Source organism: Channa argus, chromosome 3, assembly GCF_033026475.1.
Source record: "Channa argus isolate prfri chromosome 3, Channa argus male v1.0, whole genome shotgun sequence".
In the NCBI taxonomy this organism is placed as follows: Eukaryota; Metazoa; Chordata; class Actinopteri; order Anabantiformes; family Channidae; genus Channa; species Channa argus.
Genome location: NC_090199.1, coordinates 22,919,151 through 22,942,004, shown reverse-complemented (window position 1 = coordinate 22,942,004; position 22,854 = coordinate 22,919,151). Strand labels below are relative to the sequence as shown.

Below are 22,854 nucleotides of genomic sequence, written 5' to 3'. Positions count from 1 at the left end.
GCCATTCTCACTCTGGGATCCTACCCCTCCTCTTCATACAGCTCAATGGACTTTAGCACAAAACAAGCACAGAAGAAGAAGAGAGTAAAATATGAGGAAAGGAAGGGGATGAAGAAGCAGATGCAGGAAGAACAGAGAAACAAAGATACAAAAGAAGAGAGTGAGGCAGACAAAGAAGAGGAGAGGGAAAATAGATGAGCACAAAAGGAAAAAAATGTAATATAATATCGAGAGTGTAAAACTGCAGACTATTCCAACCTACTTTTCTCGCCTCTGCTGCCGCCTCCTCTGACAGATAGTGGTGAGGCTAGGAATAATGCCGATTATCATAATTGCTTAAAGTGTGTGTGAATATTCATGATTTCTCCAGCCTTATTATAGCAACAAATCCACACCACAATGAATGTAAATGCATTGTGATTATTTTACATAGCGCAAATGCCCCCAATCCTTCTCCTCTTCTGTGTGTGTGTGTGTGTGTGTGTGTGTGTGCAGTGCGTGCATGTGTAGATGTGTGCACGTGGACTGCAGCTGCGGGTGTCAAGGTTGGGTGCTATCTCTAACTGGCCCTCATCAGCTGGCCGAGCTGTTGCCATGCACCACGTACGGATGAGAGAAAAAGACTGGTGTGAAAGCAAGAGGTAAATGGGGAGAAGTGGGGAGGAAATAAGGAACGATAAAAAGAGCAACAACAAAGAGAGTGAGGAAAGTAAAGTTGAAGGTAAAAAAGTAAGAATGTGGCTCAAAAGATGTACTTTCCTAGCAAGGTTTGGAGCTTGTAGAAAGGGGAGGGTGGAAGAAAATACAAGTATAGAATGTTGAGGTGTGGAAATCTGGGGTATGGGTGTGAGGGAGGGGCACATGGGACATACAAGGCGCATAGCATCATAATATCAAGATATCACCAACAAACACATGCACACACGCACACACACACACACACACACACACAAGCACCCACACACACACATACACAGACCCCCTCCTGCTTTTGTGCCCATGCTTCTGAGGTGCCAGATGGCACAGGACAAACCCTCCTGAGGGGAAACAGCATGGTGACCCCTCCCTCTGTCACCCATACTTTCTCACACATTGAAGACACATGGAAACAGAGATGGGTTGGGGGGGGGGGGGGGGGGGGGGGGGGGGGGTTATCAGCGATTCCCATCAAAGCACACACACACACACACACACACACACACACACACACACACATACACACACAAGCTATGCACTGTCTAACTCCTGAGATGATATCAGGGCATGCCTTAACATATTCTAAAGCAGGCAAAGAATCTGAATAGCCCTTCAGAAATGTGGCCATCCTGTGGGCCTGCTGCACTGCCTCATGGACACTGCCCCATATCAAACATTAGGCACCTTCACTTTGTCTGCCATTCATGCCCTGTTACCTGATGATGCTATCTCACCTCCGCCTGCATGGCCCACGGTGACCTGCCTCCAGACCTCTACCACCATACCACAACAAGACCTCAGAATCCTGTCCAAAAACTTTCATGAAGAGTGAAGGTGGTGGCTATGGGTGAGCGGTTCAGAGACAGACAGAGACAGAGATAAATGAGAGAAGAAGTTCAGGAATGAATGTGGGTGAAATGAGAAGAGCTGAGGCATACTGTTGTTGCTGCAGGAGGAAATATTAATCAAAGCACCTCTATGGAACATGTCATAGATTGTAAGTGGCGGCTGTACATCAGGCACTGTAATTTGGTGAAATATAGCGTAATTTTGACCTATTTTCAGACTTTTGACCCGGCTAACGGACACTTTGACATGTGATCAGAGGAGCCAGGGATCAAACCAACAACTGTGGGAGCGCTGGACGCACGGGCTACCTTCTGCGCCACAGTCGCTACAAATGGTACAAAGCATTTGCTGAAACCATGGTAACTCTAATGTGAGAAGAAACAAACGATCACACACTGAAAAAGGCCAAAAATGTATTTGAAGTAAATGAATGTAAAATCTCAGTATTTCTCAGTACGAATGCTGGTGTGTTTGTACTCACAGGGAAACTGGGTGCACACCTGAAATACAGTAGGTCAAAGTTCAACCAGTAATTTGGCCTGTGAAATGTTATGGGTGTTTATTTCAGACAGTTTGGGTAATACGTTTTTAATGGTCTCATTCACTTTCTTTTCCAGATAAGTTTAGTCAACCTTGGGGTTTGTTTAAAACTGTCTGATTACATGACTGCTCATGTTTTGTGCCCTGTCTACATTCTCTTCAGTGATGTCATAGTTTATAGTAGCTCAGTGAGAATAATCTCCTCTCGTCTCCTTTAGGTTACATTTTAACAAACAAACCCAAAAATCCTACAAATTTAAACCAACAGCTTATTTTAAGTAAAGAAAGACTAAATTAATGCTATAGTGCCGTGTATTTAACAAATACAGTACATCGTACACGTTGTTTTATGTTTCTGCGCTGACAATTTTAATTTAATTACATCATCAGAGCTTGATCAGTTTTTCCCACGTTCAAGTTTTAAACTTGAACCAAAAAGTGACAGCTTTAAGCTCTTCAGAGCTATTTAGTGACATTTGGCCACCGTTCCATCCAAAATACCTCTGTTTTTGCGTGGTTAAGGAGTGACCTATTTGATTTCGTCTCACTACTCTCTCTGCGTGCCGGCTTGGAAGGAAAAACTGCACCGGGAGGACAAGCCAAGCCATCCCAATGGACTCCACCACTTATCACGAGCCTTCTGAGATTCCACCAAGATTCACCCCCTTATGAATAATCTTACCCATGGGCACAATGGAGCATTGGAAAGGGGAAAAAAGCGACAGATTATTTAGAAAGACACAGGGAGGGCTGGGGATAGTTGGAGGGGGGGAATGAGAAAGAAAAAAGAAAGAGAGGAAAAAGGGGGAGACAAGACAGAGAGAGAGAGGCGTGGAATGGAGAGAAAAAAGGGAGAGGGAAGGAGGAGGGTGGGAGGAGATGAAGAGTAGAGAGAAATTGAGGCGAGAGGAAGTCTTTTGATGTGTTTCCCTCTTCAGAGCGGGCATCAGGGCGGATGGTAAAACCGAAGCTGGCCCCACCGCTTGAAGGGACTGACTGGTTTATTAAACGCTCCCACCGCCCCCATGCCTCCGAGCGTGATGGGATTAATGCTGGCATAACCCTTTACTTAATTCATTACAGGGGGACGCTGGCTAATTTGATTTGATATTATTTTAATAAAGTTCTGTGATTATTTGGAAGATTGTTTCAGGCTATCAGAAATAATTTTCCAGTTATTACCGCCGTTCAGGCAAGTCCTTTGATAGCGGCAGTCAGTCTTGGTGTGTGCAGAATACATTAGCTGTAAGTGCAAGTGCTTTAGCTACAAAGCTACTGAAGAAATACTAATAATGAGACCACTCTGAATTGCTGAGTGTTGTGAAATGATGCTCAGGTTTGCTGTGGGCAGACGCCATAGAAGACAAACACGGCAGAAGAAGAAGAAGAAGACGAAGACCAGAGAAGGAGACAGAGCAGAGGAGAGATATTTTGTATGCACTAAGCGCACACATGTCACCATTGTTAAATCTCCTAGGGATACATGGTTGCCTTTCAGAGGAGCACCAGTGCTTTGTGTTATTCATGTGGTTATCATGTGGGTGTCTCAGAACAAAAAGATGGTCCACTTTCTTTTTTCATGGCTGTGGATTTTGTTTGTCAGTGCACAAATGATCAGATGTAGCACATGAGAAAGCACACATTAGAAACATATTCTTTGCAAATATATATGATAGTTGTGTGTACTTTTGTAGCATATGTTTGCACTTTGTTTAGCACGTTTGTTTGTTTTTTTTTTTCAAAAGTGTTTGGCTTCGTTATTACAGTAGTTTTATGTTACATTTACGTTCTGAATCTGTCTCAGTAATATATTGGCCCCTCTGTGTTGGAATAATCCTGTTTTCCACCAAGCTTTTAGTCCACCTCACGTCATGAGCCGTTGCCAGTTGCATATAAACCCGCCAGTGTCTCTTCACCTATTTACATATTCCTCAAGATAATTGGCGACACTGTAGATGTCTCACATTATTTCCTTAAGCCTGCATCCAGACTTTGCAAATTTTAGAAGAGAAGGGAAAGAAGAGAAGGACTGGGCGCTTGGGGAGGGGGTCAAACTGTATGGTAGTGACAATGTTTTTGTTTTGCTTCTTCCTTAAACCCCAAATGACACACATTTCCCTCTGAAAAGATAAGCCTTCAGTCAAAGGCCGCTGGAGATGTCTGGGACCCTGTGAAAGAAGTGGGGGAATTACCTACCAGGGGTCTGGCATGAAGAAGGGGGGGGTTACCCTTATTCATTAGTCCGTCTGGGGTCCAAGGCGGGGTCACACAATGTGACGGTTGTTCTCCAGACCCCCAGACCCCAGCAGACACGTTTAATGGCCACCGTTTCCTCTCCAGACAGAGAGAGAAAAGGGAGGGAGGCGGGCGATTGAGGTTGGAGTGAAGGTGTCATAGGGGGATGGAGTTTAAGAGACTAAAGAGGAGATGGATGAAAAGAGAGGTAGAGTAAAACACTGTAGAAAGTGGAAAAGGAAAAAAGTTCTTGAGGTTCTTCCTTGAAGCACATTAGTACCTGCCCAAGGAGAGAAACAGTAGAAAGCATTCCACCACTGGACACCTCCGTCTCTGTTTTTTCACAAGCTCAAAGGTTCAATGGTCACAGTTTAGAGCAATTATTGGGGTCAGAGTTCATAGTTGTCATGGGTAAGTGCAATCACACGAACATGGAATTTCACAGCCCACAATAAATGTGTCCAAAAAAACAAAAAACAAAACTCTTAAAAGTGGATGGTTTTCACTTTACATAAATACCTCAACAGCCCTTGACATCGAAAGCCATTAAATCCAATTATAACTTTTATGTAATGACTAAGATCAACACCTGCTCACCAAAAGGGATGATGTGCAACTTCATATTACTTGTGGAAATAGCTTGCAAATCATATGTATATCAGCATGTATTTTTCTTTCTTATATGCATTTTTACCACAGCATTTGATAATGTCAAAATGTCAGAGGTTTCCTTAATAGCTCGCTTTCTTTAAGTTCATTATATCCGCTGAGATATGCTGCTCCAGGTTCAGTATTATGGCCGCAGGCAGAAATCAATGTCCAGAAAAAAGGTTTTTGATACTACAGCAAGTAATCAAGGTTATAGGAAAGGGCACGCATTAACACAATTTCACTGAAATATGCAGAGTTCATGTGCATATGTTCTGAGATTAAATCAAAAACTCAAATGTCAAGTGTAAATGCATGCAGATCCCAGCAAATAGGGCAGAGCTGCTGATATTGATACTATGACTGAAAGGCTCAGGGAGGCATAAGAATCTAGCAGACGATCAGTCAGTAAATGGAATCCAAAACATGCGTAATATTTAACAAGAATCAATCACTGCATTAAACATTTCTTGTCAAGTCATAAATATTATACCAAAACCGTTTAGGTGTTAGAAAGATCACCTGCTTTTATTCTTAGCCTAAACCCGTAGACTGACGCTAGACTACAGGAATATAAATGTATCAAAATGAACACACGCTTGAACACATGTTCTGAGCAAAGCATAATTTTTTTATCTAACAGACGCTTTCTTGCTACCATTTACAATAGGCTCTACGATGGAATTAAAAGATATAACATTAACTACCTAGGTATCCTTTCCTACATCCATCTCTGGAGGTTCCCTCTTAGTCCCTAGTGTGAAAGGTAGTAATTTGTCACTTTACGCCGGCTCCAATTAGATTAATTGCATTAGACAGGCTAGTTTAGTGAAACCTCCTCCTCTGGAGCTGAGAGACATGGGTTTTCTGTCTTCTTTTCTTCTCTTCGTCCTTTATACGCCGTTTCAATCCCCACAGGGTTTAGTCATGATCTTGAAAGATTTTGTGATCCACTGTTCTTTCGTAAATTGTAAATAAAAGTAGCAAGATTTTTTTTTTTTTTTAAGAGAACACACATACTTTTTTTTTATTTGTAATGTTGTTAAACATCCTGGAAGCTATTTATTTTCCTGAATTTATAGGATTTTCTTCGAATTATTTATCAAACCCCAAGTAAAACACAACACAAAATCCATCACTGTACCTGACCCACCCGCCTACATGTCTCATCCAGGCTTAAATTGGTTCCCTTATAAACTCCTCCATGTCTGCACCTTCCTCTTTAAAGTCTTTCGGTCAAAACACATGTTGTTGCTGTCAAAGCCTTAGTTAGCGCAGTTCGCCCAGCTGACTAGACCAAGAAGATTAGGGGTCATGTCAGCTCCAGATTATTGGAGGATTTTACATTTATAAACCTGTGCTGGCTCTAATTTAACTGCACCTTCAGGGACCTTAAAGCACAGCTGGGATGAGAGAAACAGATGTGGGGCCCTGTTAATGGGGAAATAGCAGTGCTGGGATGGCTTGACAGTCATTTGAAAAGAAGAAAAAAAAACAGTTCAGAGTTCTTATTTCTTAGAAGACATTTTCATTCAGGCTCTCATGTTTTTTTTCTGTTTCGTCTTTTCTCTCCACCACATTGCTTCTGTCCCAGTCTCCTCTACTCAGGTGGAGCTTTGCTAGACAGGGCTCAGTTTCATGCCATATACCGTTCGGTGGACTGCCTGCCAAGTGCTCTGAGTCCAGGGATACTGGCCTGGCACGGATGCACTGGCCAGGGCCCAGGCCTCTGTAGCTTGTGCTCTGGTCAGCTGGCAGAGCAGCTGAAAGTTAAACACCTTGGACTGTGAAATCAAAGGCATTGCAGTGATTTGACTTGTACAGTCTTTGCACAATATTATGTCACTGAGTTTTTGGGACAAGACGGTTGAAATGGAAAGAGACCGTTGAAGCCTACGAGTGCTACTGTTTTTGTTTTTTGGCCACAAGATGATTAAATCACTGCAGAACAGTTTATACCGACAGTGAGTGAAGGCACAGCATTTCTTTGAGGTGTGTGTAATAACTCAATGGTTGGCTGCAAAACAGGCCGATGGTGCTTTTGTGCTGTTAGGCCTTATGTAACACCAAATGCTAATATTTCTGTGAATTCTGGTCTCCACTTTTTTCATCTTCTCAACCTCTGTCCCTGTGCATATCTGTCTGCTTCCTTTGAGTTTTCAGCCCGACGTGGGTCAGAGTTTAAAGGGATCTGCTTCCCATTTGAGGGCCCTCAGCTATCACCATGCCTAATGACAGATTTCTCTCAGTCTGAGAAAATCTCACCATGGATGAACCAGCTAGTACAGAGAGGGCTGTACAACTGGAGATTGCTAGGCTGCAGAGCTGCCTCTATAGCCGTATAAAATAATGAGCTGTAAACTCGGTATGTTGTCATATGCTGTTAAAGATACCCTGTGGGGTTTTCATGTAAACAAACCCAGATATGTTTACATTCAGTGTTTCCCCCAAATTTATTCCATAAGCCTAACAAATGTTATAAATGCATTTCCCTCCTCTTAAAGTGTTTGCAAATATTTGATATTTTTAAAGCCTGCATTCTTTACATGTTCTTTAAATGTACTGGCAGACTTTCCTCCTTTAGTGTTCTTCCCTTGCCACCTGATTTTGATGTTAATGTGAGCGTTGTCACTGTAGTAAAAAGAAGCTAATTGTTTTTTTGACAATGAGACCTTAGAGGAGATAGAGTGGGCCCAAATATAGAACCCTGGGGAACCTCAGTGGATGAAGACTCAAGTTAGAAAAGATGAAATATTCAGTTTAATTCAATTCAAACAACTTTAATATTCCCAGTGGAGTCAGTTTGTTTGCAGTATCTGTAACACACACACACACACACACACACACCCACACACACACACAATATTATACAACAAACAACAAAGCTAGAAAAAGTATTGTAGAGATCTAGAGTATTTAAATAGTCAAATTGCAGATAAGTTAACGATTATGATTAGTGGTTAATTTCACAAGCATGTTGGACTTGATGAGCAAATTATTTTGCCAAGAATGAGGCCACAGACTCTGGAGGGTTTGTTGGTTTTTGTAGAAAAAGTAAATTGCAGTTTCAGTCTGTTGATCTTTGAACAAATTTGACAATATTGTTAATGCTATTTCTGTCTTTTACCATGAGACCAGCAAGTAAAACCAAAACACAAGACTTCAAATAAAGAACTGATACGATCAAGAAAGAAAAACAGGACTGACAGAAAAGGAATCAAGTTTATGAAGAAAATTAATTCTCTTTAAGCTGATCATCAAAGCATTATTTCAGAATTATTTTTCCACAGTATATGTATATTGCACATTTTAGGTTCATATTAAAAAATTTACAATTAACCTTAAAAAACTGTTTCAGTTAAACATTCATTCATAACATTTCATTCTATGTTACTGATCACTAGGTTTCTTGTCACATGTGAATGACTGTACAAACTTGATAATTATGAACTCTTCTTTTAGATCAACTTCCTCGTGATGCTTTTGGCAAACTCTCTCCTCCTCAAACTCCAAGACTGAATCATCCTCATCCACATTAAATCACTGCCTTAATTTGCTCCATCACACACACACACACACACACACACACACACACGCACACACACTTGCAGGGACATACACCAGCGCTTGTTACACAGTGACTTGGTGTGAGAGGGGCAAAGCGATGCCTTATCAGCAGCCAGTCAGTGGTTCTGTTCCATATGGCACAGATCGGGAGCCATCACATGCTCGCCGGCTTCCCAGTCCTACTGCCAGACAGGCCTGTTAATTGGGCGACAAGATCAGAGGCAATATTACAAGCCAATTAAAGCGATCGGGACAGATTGCCAAGTGATGAGCTCCACTGCGTAATTGAGAGTGTGAAGTGCTTGTCGCCTCTCTCTCTCTCTCTCTCTCTCTCTCTCTCTCTCTCTCTCTCTCTCTCTCTCTCTCTCTCTTCTCTCTAAAGCTGCCTCTTTCTCTCTGGGTCCATCTGAATAAGTGATGAGACTGCTGAGGACTGAAACTAGTTAGCGCATTAGTGATGTCACTTGAGGCCCCCTCATCATTACTCTTAGAGCAGGGCGCAGTGGATTTGGGTTAGAGGATTTGCTGCACCGCCTCACTTTAGCTGTGACTATAGTGAGAGGGCCCATGGCACTGATGTACCAACATCAGAGCAGATGGCAGACATTATTCAGTGAAACTAAGGCTCTCTCTAGACCCATCTATTCAAGTTTCAGAGATTTGTTGTTTCATTAATCTCTGTTTGTTTGATTTCTGCCATTCTCCTGTGGTTTGAGATCGACTGTCTGATTAGTTTGTTTTGGGTTGGTTCTGTTTTTTTCTCTGGGAGTATGTGTGAGAGAGCGAAAGAGAGAGAGAGAGAAAGACTGATCCATACGACAGCTACTTTAATTTGTTCTGGGAATATTGTTGTACTGGTGCAGTCCACTGGGTAGCACCTGCATGCCAAGTTTGCTTAATCATGCAAAAAGAACAGAAAAATGCATTACAGATGTCAGACTGTGTCCCGATAGAGACAGAGATTTGACAAACACCTTGAACCCTGAAAGTACAGCAGTGCAAAATTCATTTTTGTAATGTTGAGGTAGATCTACTTGTCACCACAAAATGACTTTTGGCTCTGATATTTTGTACTTGAGCCATGCATAAAGTAATTAATCATCATCTTGATCTTCTGAATTTTTTTATGTTGAATGAGGGAGAATAATCATGTAAAAATTACAGAAAAACATCAGTTGTGTAAACTGATTAAATTATTAAATTGTATTTAAATGCATAACATTTGTGTTGCAAAAACTATTAATTCCCCTATAAAATTGGGAATTTGAGACAGATTTTAAAAAAGAAGGCTCCAAACGGACGTACCAGAAACCGAGATGATCTTCCTAATGATCCCATGCTTCCCATAATGCAACTCAGTAGCATCAGTCCTACCTGCCGAGTAAACAGCAACGTTGTTCCTATTGGTCCAAATATTCTAAAGCAATATCTGCAGAACACAAAATACAAAAAGGAATCAAGAGGTTCTATCAAACCCAAGACAAATTACAAACCCCAGCTTGTGTGAACGATTCAACTGAAGAATTTCCAAAACAGTTTCTCAGTGTTAGATGATGTGTCAGATGGCTCCTGAGAATTTGAAAACGGCTAATGAAACACAGCAGTTACAGCAACATGCTTTCATGAACCAATGGCAACGGAGCTCATTTAGCTCCTTGTGATTATGTTATGACAGTTATGACACTGAAGACTTATGTTTGGCGATGGCTCCATGTCATGCGTGGTTGGGAGGTAGCTGGTATTTAACGTAGCTCAAAACCAAAGTCTGTGCCCTTTGCTCTCTCTGTCTCTCTCTCCTTCTGTGTCTCTCTCTTGCTCCACCACCATCAGTGTCTTCTCAGCCTCTCCCACATCTCTCCATAATACCACAGTAGCCCTTTAATATCCAACGGCTGTGATTATCCAGTCAAGTCAAGAGATTTTCTCTGATATTTTCCATCTGATTTTTAAAACTAATGGGGTGTTGGTACATGTTTTGTGTATGATACACTTTTTAAAGGATTGCAGGGGCTGCTTCTGAGGGCTCGGAGCCATTTCAAATAGCAGCTAATGCTAGACTCAACCGGCTTTGTTTGTTTTAAAGAGGGGAGAGTGACATTTAGTGGCTAACCGAGAGGCGAGGGAGAGAACATGAAAGTGAAACTTTCATTTTTAAAAGGAAAATGCCAGCCTAAGGTTTCTGTTACAGGCAGGTTGTCATATCGTACGCACCCTCCAAAACCACACACACATGCATGTGCACACTCCCACGTGCACACACAAACACACAGCGCTGCCGTTCCAAATGTAACGACCATTTTCAGTTTTCCCCATCAATCTTAAATGTCCTGCAAGGTGCATCCTCGTCACATTTAAACACACTTCTCCTTAAATGGGCCATAACTTTTAAGAGAGTTGACACCAACTTCCCATTACAAAACAGTTACAACTTTCACAACCTTTTTTACGAGCTTTATTGACAACTCTCCCTGCAGCAGTTCAATACTTCAATTGTCCCTCTTTCCCCTTTTCCCCATGTTCTTACTGCTGCTGTTGTTCTAGTGCTACTCCGGGAATAAGAGACCTCACACTATGGGGACTTGTAAACCCACTGTCATGTTGATGGGGAGACTCAGCAGTGTGTGTGTGTGTGTGTGTGTGTGTTTGCATGCATGTGCATTTGTGTGTGTGTTCAGAGTGCGTCTTTGGATGTCTGTATGAGCAGACTGCGGAGACCAGTAAAATGCTGTCTGAATGAAGTCCCAGTGCAGCAGTGGTGAGTAGTGTTTGATGGCCATGTGATTTGTTTGTTCAGCCCCAATGGCCTTTTCTCCTGGCTGTGGGAGAGAGAGAGAGAGAGAGAGAGAGAGAGAGGGAGAGAGGGAGGGCTGGTCGCTTCACACCTTCTCCCCTCCTAGCCCCACCAATGAGCCATTTAATCCTCCTTCCTACAGCTAAATCAACACCTCTCACACTCTCCGAGCTGGTTCGGACCACCACTGCCGTCTGCAGCTCTTGTCGGTTGTCAACAGCACGTGGGCACTGTTTAAAAAAAACATATTAATCTTAGTATTGGGAAACCATAATGATTATTGAATACAAAGCAAGTCGTTTCAGTGTACAAGATGCAATGTTTTACTGACAATGACTCGTCAACAGCATTGGTTTCATCGCTTTTACATATTTCACATTATTTGATGCATCATGGTGCAGTAAAAGAAGATGAGTAACAGACAAGTGAGGAAGCAATGTGTGAATGGGATATACTAGTAATGGAGAGGAAAAGACCAAAAGGATCAGAGGCAAAAAAGGGTTGGAGAGAGTACCTTAGGCCTTTGATGGATACTGTAGCTTGTGGGCGGCACATTTAGCCCAGTGTGGTAATTGTGTCTCTGGGGTGAGATCCTTGGACCTGATCCTGGCTGAGATCAGAGAGTGAGGCAGATCACTACAAAGCAGAAGAAAGAGAAAGTATGAGATAGAAAAAGAAAGTGTAAGGGAAAGCTGTGTATGTCCTGATATGCAGGTTGATATCACTGTCAGAGTGACATAATACATGCAAACCTTTATTGCCATTATGTTTTTTTTTTTTAATTCACTAGGTTTTATGAGCAACAGTGGGTTTATTTAAACACCTAGTTACATCAGATTAGATACTATCCCACACCATAAGAAGCAACAGGGGGTGTATATATGAAAGCAAGTGTTGGAGTGAGATGCTCCTGGAATTATCTGTACTTTATCCTTCGAGCCCCCTAGTAGTACAATTTCGGTATTAAGTCTGTGAGCTTGTGTTTGCAGCACGCTGCTCTGTCCCAAAGTGTGAGGAGGATTTAAAGTGAGCAAATGCCCGTGTTAATGACATTTCTATCAATTGACTGCATTGTAGTTGATGGATAGAAATTGTTTTTTTATTATTATTAGATCCATGGCATCTAGGTAATTCTACTGTGGCAACATAATTAAAGCAGAATCAGATTAAACCATCATGTGATTAGACAGGTTTTAAAGAAAGCCCTGCGTTTATCAAACCTATTTGTATGTGAAAACATCATGATGTAATGATGACACATACTGTGAGTTGTAAACATTCTGAATCAGCTTTGAGATTCCAAGAAAGGCAAAGAATAATTAATTCATTAATTAATTGTTGATATGACTGTGAGTGTGCTACACTTCTCATTATTTCCCAGGTCCAATTTGTGGAAATTATGCAGAAATGTGTTTCTAAATATTGCTGCTTAATGGGTAACATTTGTTAAAATCCTGGTAAATAACAGCTAAATTTCAGTAATTATTTTGTAAAGCATATAAAAAATGTTCACAAATGTATCTGAAAAATGACAGAACCTGTAAAAAAAAAAAGGCCTTCTCTGTAATAATGTATTTCTCAGTCCTCACAAAAGAAATCACACAATAAACTAAATTGTTTAAATGGTCAAAATGTGTATGTCACTGAAAGTGAATACAGTTGCTGAGTCTTCATAAACATTAGAAATTATGGTGAAAATTATAAAAAGAGAACCCAATAAGTATTTGTGGACCAAGCTGTACTGTAAGGGGATACCCTTACAGTACAGCTTGGTCCACAAATACGTTAATATGTCACATTAAACACCACACAGGAACTGAGACTGAGATACCTGTGATGGTGGCCTGTAAAGTGAACAGCAGTTAGTTCATTTAGTGCACTTGCACATACTTGCACTGCTCAGCTAATGTGTGAAAAGCTGTTCCTGGCTATTTTGTTGCCATCCACTTGAACGAAGGGGCCACTACTTCGCTCCCTGCTGAAAGACCAACATACTCTCATGCGAAACACCTCCTTATCTCCCTTTCCCAGAATGACCAGGTTTGTTTCCCTGCAGGCCCACCAGCACACACACAAACACACAGACACACACACAGACACCACCCAGGGAGCGAGCACATACTGATGCACACATAAAAAATATGCAGTTGGACAAAAGCAGACACACAAATGTACATATCCGCTCTCCTTTTCTTTCTTTGTGACAGCCAGAGAGCGAAGGGGAAACGTGAGTATTGGCGGTCCAAGTGTCTTGGTGTCGACTGACAGAAATAATTACAGGAGTGATCTCTAACCCCATCGCCATATCTTCCTCCTTACTTCACCCCCCCCCTCCCCTTCTCTTTCCTCATGCTACCCCTGTACACCCCCATCCTCCAACGCCACTCTTACCCCCTCGGCCCTAACCATTATTTATTTTAGCAGCTCTAGCCCGCTTCAGAGGGCTCAGCAGCACTCACAGGGCCCCTGCCAAAAAGTGGCTTTCTGACTGAAAGCTTTCCAAACAAGCTCCACTGGTCCATTTGGCCGAAATCCAGCACTGTGCGGTCCTCTTACTACCGCTCCCTCTCCCTCTCTCTCTAAGAAAAAAAGGAGAGAGGGAGTCTGGTTTGCATTAGGATGAATGTGTGTGTGTGTGTGTGTAAGTGTTTAGCCACATGTGCACCTATGCTTCTCCAAGTTGTGTGTGTGTGTGTGTTTGTGCATGTGTGTGCTTCTGGCGAGCTGACCCACACCCAGAGTGATGGTCCCTGGAACCTGAAGCCACACCACGCTATATAAACAATGAGCAGTATATTTACACAGAGCTAAGAGAGCAGGAGCCTGTGGCTCCTCCAGTGCATCACAGTAAAGCCATGTCTCTGATACTATGCAGACAACCTGTTTATGGCCTCGCATGTGTGTGTGTGCGTCTGTGAAAGAGAGACACTGCCTGGACCTTTCTCTAGAATACCTATGTCCTATCACTGTCGCTGAAGATTGTGAGTATACAGAGAAGTTGCTATAGTGGATTCAGATAAGTCTGTGTACAGGAAAGCGATTTGGCCAGAAACGATTAGATTAAAAGGTGTTCAAGATACTATAGTATAATGTGTTCCATATTCCTGCCAGTCAAAACAAAACTGAATAACAATTTTACAAATAAATTCAGACATTACTGTATTTATGGAAATCCATAAATTTACTCTAATTAACGGTACTGACCTTAACTTTTAAAGCAGTCTTACAAAATGTCAACATAAATAATAGCTCTCTAAAAATAGAAATATTTTGATTTGAATCTGGAACTATGTGATCAAAGAACAGATTGAGGCAATACCAAGAAAACAAGTTTAGCGAAAGCGAGACTGATAGAGAAAAAGATAATGAGAATGCATGAGAGCTCTGTTTGTGTGTTTTAGTGTGTGTGTGTGTGTGTGTGTGTGTGTGTGTGTGTGTGTGTGCGCGCGCATGCAGTTGCACATGCCCATGTGTACGTGCATGCATAGCTGTGTGTGTGTGTGTGTGTGTGTGTGTGTGTGTCTTATGTCATGGCATTTGTGTGACATGTTGCAGCTGTCCACTCTTCCTGGAATCAGGAACCAGACCCAATCTCACCTGACCTGCTGTGAGTGGTGGAGTGTGACCGAAACATATACACATGTATATGTACACATGCGCACACATGCATGCGCAAGCCCCAGAGGAACAGTGCAACAGGACACACACTCTTCCCCAGGCCAGCAGGGAGGAAGGAAGTAAGGGCTGGTGGTCACACAGCACGCCAACGGTAAACCTGTCACACACATTGCAAGTTAGAAGCTCCTTTCACCAGTGTAACCTCCGAAATGAATAGACATGTAGATAAAACACTTGGGAGAAAATTATTCAGTAGACTTCTTTTTTTGTTGTTGTAGAAAATGCACCATGATGACTTCACTTTGCATAACACATTATTCACTCATAAAATCCTGCAGAATTTCTGAGCAAGCTTCTTTGTCCTGAAGACAGTTTAAAAAATTTAGAGTCAACAGTTACAAGGTTTCATTATGCTCCGTTTCTAAAGGAAAAAATATCATCCTGAAAAGCCACACTTAAATCATAGGAACTTAGTATGCCCTAGATCTTCCGACAAGAATTTTATAGTGAATTGTGTTATTCGGCCTCAAATGATGATGCACTTATCAATCATTAAATATTTAAAAACTATATTGGTAGAGATATTGGTACATGTAAATCCAAAGAAAAAGGTTTCTTTGCAACTACTTAATGTTTAGTACCATGATACATCACCACATACATCATCTTTTTCTGGGCCAACAAGTGGCACCTGAGCACAATATAAAAATGACAGCTAACCAAGCAGCATATAGCGCTGCATGTTCTACGCTTCCATGAGAAACTGCATATTCACACGTTAAACAAAGTCGTTTTTGCTCACTGTTTTCACACTACTCTTGATGACCAAAGAGGGTTTGTAACTGATAGAACAGGGGAATTATTAGTACTGTGGTCTCTTCTTGTGCACTTATTTGCAAAGCTGAACAACCAATCAGAGTGGGCCATTTCACCAAGAGAATCAACACAAATTCAAGGTGTTGAATCGGCCAAAAAGCTGCCGACGGGGGCCCGACAAATGCTGGCGGTGCAGAACACACCATGAAAACTAGGCTAGCGGATGCTCACCAAAGGCCCCGCATTGCCTCAAGGCCACCTGTCCTCTTGGTGTGTCGCAACACTAAGTATTAAGATTATTGTGTAATTGTTCCTTCTGTAGAAGAAGCAGCCTGTTTGTGTTATGTTCAAACTTAAATTACATTTTGTATCAGGAAATGTACAGCGTGTAAACCATCGTTAGTTATAGAAACCGGTGGCTTTCTATCTTCAAAGTGAAACACTTTGTTTTTAATGACATTTAAATCAGATTAAACACAAATTTCAATTTTATGTTTAATTGCTCCTTATATGAGTATTAAAGGGTCACACAAAACATAACATAATTCCTTCTTTTCCTCAATTATAAAAGAACTGTGTTTTAAGAAAGAGAGCCATTGTTGTGACAGATTTATTTGTAGAACATGGTGCAGGAGACAGTGAAGCTATTTGTTTACAGTGTAATGTGTGTCAGACGTTTCTGACAAATTTTTCACCACTGCAACAGTTTTTTCCTGTGTTGCCTATATGCTGTGCGCTTCCACGTGCATAAATAAAATGAACGGATTCACTTTTAAAAATAATGTGCTTGAAAAATTGCAGTTTAGCACAGTTTATTGGGTTATTTTTCAGAAACAAACAACCGCACAACCATAATCCTCATTTATCATTTTAACCTGTTTATGCAACGTACAGTTCAACCTATTTAGAATTTTTTTTCTTAACCACGTGGCTGCAGGCGCAGCCAAATAAATTATTGTAAGTGTGACTGTTTACACTGTTGAATGGCAGCTAATCACAACAGCCTTTCGAAACACTTCCCAGTTTTATGGCACCTACAAAAAGTGCACAAAAGTGGAACATCTGGTTTTATGTGTGTGATCACAGTGTCCTTGTTAATGACCAGCGTTTACAGGCGCAAGAGCTGAGAGATGTCACAGAACAGAGGAGTGATTGTTGAGCGAGTTACTTTGCAGTTGCTGTTTACCAGAAGGGTCAAGGCTGGCGGTTATTGTTTGAGTGCAGCCACTGGTCCTTTGCCACAGTGCCTGTTATGAGCAAAAGGTTGGCCTCGCTGATAACTGTCAGCGAACCAAAGTGTCACCGCTTACATCAATCATTTCTCTGCCTGCTCAATTCATTCCTTTGTGTCAGTTCTTTCTTCCTCTTCATCGTTTTCTTTCTGCTTTTTTTTTTTTTCAGTCTTTTTATTACCCTGCAATTACAGCTTATCTGCAGTGGTAAACTTGGCCCCTCCACTTCCTTATCTCTCTGGCTGGGCAGAGCAAGGGTCTCTTGAGTAAGAAGACAGGGAGGACAGAAGGAGGAGGAAGAGAGAGAGAGAGAGAGAGAGAGAGAGAGAGAGAGTAGAAAATAAGAAAAGCAAATGAATGGGTAAGTTGCTGAAAGGAAGCAGACTTTACTTATGGCTCCCTACCCTCCTTCTGCTTCTAAACCAGCCGGCACAAAACATTTTCTTTTTATTTTCACCCTTTCATACTGTCAGGCTGATAAAGAAAATAGTTGGATTATATGGATTAATTCATATTTACTGAATAATGATAGGTCGAGGTTGAAGAACTTTTTCGCTTGCACTAAAATAAGAGAAAAGTTGCAATTTTCTAACAAATCTGCCAAATTAATATGTATTCAAATATTAACCCATGTTTTCCACTCAAAAGCTCATCTTAAAACCTCAGCTTATATTTCCTCAGACCATCCCCCATCATCCCCTGCTCTCACTCCCTCTCACCCCACCTCATTGTCTCTCCCTCCCTGTTGCAATGTTGGTCAGTGGATTTGTGTGTGTGTGTGTGTGTGTGTGTGTGTGTGTGCGCGTGTGTGTGTGTGTGTGTGTATGTGCGTTTGTGTTTGGAGGGCCATTGGGGTTAGGGAGTAGACCTTGGCCTTGTGGTCTGACCCCAGAGAAGAGACTGGTGTCTGGATCTGTATGCCCTGTCTGACCTCACTGTCACAGCCAGTGTGTGTGTATTGTGAGTGTGTGTGTGTGTGTGTGTGTGCCCACTCATCTGATGCTTTATGTGCATTTCTCTGTGCTCTGTACATTTCCACACATGTCTTCCTGTGTATGTTTGCATGCACACAGCATCTTGTGCAAGTAGGTGCGTCTGTGTGGGGCACCTATTTAAATTACGTGTGTACACACACGCAAATGTGTGTTCATGTGTGTGTGCGCGTGTGTGTGTGTGTGTGTGTGTGTGTGTGTGTGTGTGTGTGTGTGTGTGTGTGTGTGTGTGTGTGTGTCAAGCCTTCCCACTGTGTGGTTGGGGGGCAGGGTAGTGGGGCTCTGGACAGACGAGACAAAAGTGACAGGTATTGATCATCGTTGTTCCAGTCAAGCAAAGACCCTCTCAAGCCTGTGTGCTTTGGGGAGAGTCCTGTCTGCATCCTGGGAGAGAAAAGGAAAGAGGGAGAACCACAATCAATGTCCGATCTTTCTCTCAGTGCAGCGGGGTCAGTCTGCATTCACCTACTTTTTTTGTCCCTGACTGACAGCAGCAAAATAAGATATGTCAGTAAACGAAGGAGCAAATAACAAAAACATCAAAACATCAATATTCATGTTTTTGTCGTCATGTCTTCAGTCAAAAATTTATAGAAAGAAGTTAAAACAGAAATGAATGATGACAAAAATACAGATAGTTTAGCAAAAAATAAAAGTTATAATATAATAAGTATTTTGAGTTTAATGACTTAACTAATAGAACATTTCAGCTATTTGGCCTTAATGTTAATCTGCTCATTTGTAACAAATAATGCAAAGGATAAGAAACTATGACATTGTTGTTGGAGGGGGAAGTTGCATACCTCAGTCTTTTGACCAAGTCATCCCTGATGCTCCACAATCCCACATCCCACCTCCTTGCCCTCACCCTTTCCACAGACAAATTGATTTGCAAGGGTCCAGAGCTGGGGAGCCCTCAGAGCACCACCTTTTTTGCATACAGAGCGCTGCAAGTATAGCACAATGACTAGGCCCAACAAAAGGCCCGAAGAGAGAGGGATGAGGAAAGAGGGAGCGAGTGAGAGAGAGGGGTGACCAGAGGGGGAGGCTGGTAGGAGTTGTGGGGTTTGGTTGCACCATGCCAAACTCAGCAGGACAGAGAGAAGTGGCTAGTTCAGAGGTCTGAGATGCACAGCTAACACACATAGATACAGCCATGAGCTCACCCCCTCACATGCAAATAAGCAAACACACACACACACACACACACAAACTCCAGTGCCCTCATGCCCTCAACCCCCCCCCACCCCCCCACCCCTTCTTGTCCCTTTATCCCTGTCTGGTTGGAAAGGTCAGTGTATGTCTGGGAAAGGGGGTCCCAGGATCCCCAAACACCACCACACAACACACGGACATATACACACACCTAGGCACACATGTAAACGTCCAGTCCATTCACTTTTATGTAAATTTGCTAAAATCCACCGATATACAGATGAAATACACACAGAGTTAAGTGTCTCTAGTTGAAGTGCTGAGGGATTCTGAGAGAAATTTATGTGCAGTGGTCAGTGTTATCTGAGCCCCCACCCCAGACAGTGCCCCCCCCCCATTACTGCAACTCACTCTGTCCCCCCGACCCCAGTGAAAGAAGAGAGTGAACACATTCAAATGGAAAACAGAGTCCATTGTGACCAGTGTTTTGTCTCCTCGCGATGTAAATAGCTGCACTGGCCAGCAAACAGAAATTGTAAAATTGCAGCGACGGTAAATAACACAGTCCCTGTCAGTAACGCCATTAATCAAGTGGCATGTGACTTATAATTTTCTTGTTATTATACTTTTTAAATGTTTTCAGCAGAAATGTGTTTGTATTGAGTGTGTGTATGTATGTTGGCTTCCTCTGTACTAGTTTAGATACAGTAACAGAGTGTCAGCAAATAAGATAGTTCTACATACGCACACATAAAACAGGTCTGCATGCATGTGTCTGTGCATGTTTGAGTGTGTAGTGAGATGATCTGCTGTCTGGGTCTTTTCCTTTTCCCTTGTTGGCCCTGAGTGCAAGCACGCGTGCACATACACACACATGCACACCCACGCACACACACACACACAGACCATGATAAAGAGGGAAACCCTCTGTATCCTTCATAACCCTCCTGACCTGGAGCACTACAGCCTACCAGGACAGGGAGGGAAAGAGTGGAAGAAGGGGGAAGGAAGACTGTGAGGATGGGAGAGACCACAAGCCCAGCTGGGTTGGGGGAAGAGAATAAAAAACCTCCCCTCCCTCCCTTTTTCCCTCACCTTACCCTCTGCTCTCTGACCTACTGCAGGAGAAGGACTAGCTGTGTCTGGTCCATTATATGGCTGCAGAGAGACGGTCACACTTTACACTGACATGAGAACGTCTTCTTATGGCCATGATTATGCTCACTTTCCTTTACGTATGCTATTATTTGCTATAATTTGCTGTATCATAGTAGGAGATGGTGACCTAATGTTCCGATGTGCAATAGGGACACAGTGATTTAGTCTACAGATCAGATCCTCTTAAAATGAAAAAAAAAACAATTTAAAGTTGTGCATTTTAACAGTGCAGCTTGGAAACAACCTTAAATGTCATTAACACAGGCTGTAATGTCACTCTGAGGTAGCTTCAGCTGAACACTGCTTCCAGACAGGATGTCAGCCAGTATTTTATACCATTACGCTGTCATGAAAAAGCGTATCATCAGAGGAAAATTTAGATTGAAAAAGTAGACAGTCGAAAAACAGCCTGAAAAAGTTCACTGTCTGTTTACTTATTTAATTTTCTCGCTCATGTTTTTTAATTTAGTGGCTAACAGCAAAATACTGTTTTGTAAAAAAAAAAAAAAGCAAACTCCCAGGAGCGAATGTCATGGCTGTTGATGAAAAACAGCATTTGTGCACAGCAAACCTTCCCTAGGTGAATAAGAGGATACTGTTGAGTATTGTGTGCACTCAGTGAGACAAAGTTACTGGTACTGGCATGGACCCATAGCAAGGACAAATACATAGATAAGTCACAAAGAAAGAAAACAAGAGCGTAAACGAAGGTGAAGGCTACATTGTGTATGAATATGTCGTCCTGTTGTCTGTCATGCTGAGAGATAAAGCGAGGGCATGTATCTGCGTGTTTGTCTAACAGTGCAAGAAGTCATATGCTTGTGTGTGTGTGTGTGTGTGCATGCGTGTGTGTGTGAATGTGTGTTTCTGCCTACATATCACAAGGGGTTATCATTTACTTGGACCTGGGGGTTCACGCACACGAAAGCACACACACCCACACATATAGACACGCACACGCCGTGAAGGCTTCTTCTGGTCCTGCCCCTGATCTGGGTCAGGGGAGACCCCATTCAGGTCCATTCCATCCCCCAGAACCCCCTGCTGCTTCTGTGCTCCATCCCCATTCCAGCAACCTCTCACTCCTCCATGCCAGGGATTGTTTCCAAAGATTAGACTTAATATGAATATCCATAAACAGAATGGGACCCCCAGACTGTGAAAGCTATCAAAGACATATTTGCATCTAATCCTCAAAGAACCCCCGTCCCAGCCCTTACAGAGAGCCTGCTACCCCCTTTCAGCCCCCCAAAAAGATCCTACTAAACCTCCCCTGAAAAACCCCTCAAACCTGCCATCCCCCAGCCCCAAATAGCCCACCCCTCTTGCCCCCCGGACCATCCCATCCATTCCACAACCGTTGGGCCAGACAAGACCAGACCAATTCTGTTGGGGATTATTTGGCTTAGTGATGAATAATGGATGACCATCTCCCCTCTGGCTCTCCACCACAGCAGCACCTCTCAATTGGCCCTGGCATCGAGCCATTCTCTGGCCTGTCTGGATGGCTGCTTTGCTGGCCGACCGGCTACCCAACCCCAGAGATCTGCACAGTGATTGCAATATTGGGAAAGCAAGGGCAGAATATTAGTGATGACTGTAGGAAAGAATGGTGATATTCACATAGTTGCAAAGTGCCAGGTCTGTAATGTGTGGGTTAAGGCAATAATGCCAGCGGTGGAGGCAGCAAACTGAAATTTAGCAAGCAACATTTTTGAGACATTTTGTTAATTTTGTTAAAACATGTCTTACATTACTTTGCTCCCTTCGCACACAGTGGAAAGTATATCCCTCCCCTTGAAATATTTACTAAAACGCTGTTCACTGGACATAAAATTACGCCTTTCAATAAATTTAAATATAGGCTGATGGTCTCGGACATTAAGTAGACCATGGGGGCAGAGAGAGTGTTGTACAGAGCGTGGGAGAAAGGCCGGAACATTGTCCTTGCCCTGAAAAGCAAGGAAGCCACTCTCCTTTTATTCCTCCTCTCATCCTTGTTTTGCACTTTATCTCTTTTCATTTGCTGCGCTCTCCGTCTTATTTTCAATGGAGCACTTGGGGCCAAAGAGATGTCAGTTTTGTGCACGCACAAACACACACACACACAGACAGACTCACACACATACGCATACACAAGGACACACCTGGGCATAAGAGCGCCAGCTGAAAGGAGACAAGTTCATCCAAAGGGCCTGGCTAACAGTAACACAGGAGGGGCCAAGTCTCTTTGTGCCCCTGGTCTGCTCAGAAGCTTCTTAGCCCTCATTCTTCTTGAAGACAGGCTCCCAAGGTGCAATTTGACAAGATGGTTTTTGTACACTCATTATTTGTGACCCTTTTTTGTCTTTCATTTTCTTGTTTCTCAGCTTTGTTTGTTTGTTTCTTTCAGGCGAGGGTAGAGTAGCCTTGGGTCTTTTAACGACAGCTGTGCGGCCGATCGCTGCATGGAAACAACACAAGTTCAGCACAATGACTGACAAGCGCTTTGTAGGACCACAATAAATGTGTCCAGACTAAAGACCACCGGTTGGCCCCATGAAGACCAGAATATTAC

General features: G+C 42.5%; 1 long non-coding RNA gene across 1 annotated transcript; it reads right to left on the bottom strand.

Moving 5' to 3' along the window:
• Nucleotides 1-7,805: 7,805 nt before the first annotated feature.
• Nucleotides 7,806-13,022, bottom strand: LOC137123200 (uncharacterized). The gene is made up of 3 exons (XR_010913812.1): nt 11,841-13,022; nt 9,841-11,556; nt 7,806-8,730 (listed from the first exon to the last, which is right to left on the bottom strand). It is a non-coding gene; the product is annotated as an uncharacterized lncRNA (long non-coding RNA).
• Between the last annotated feature and the right edge of the window lie 9,832 nt (nt 13,023-22,854).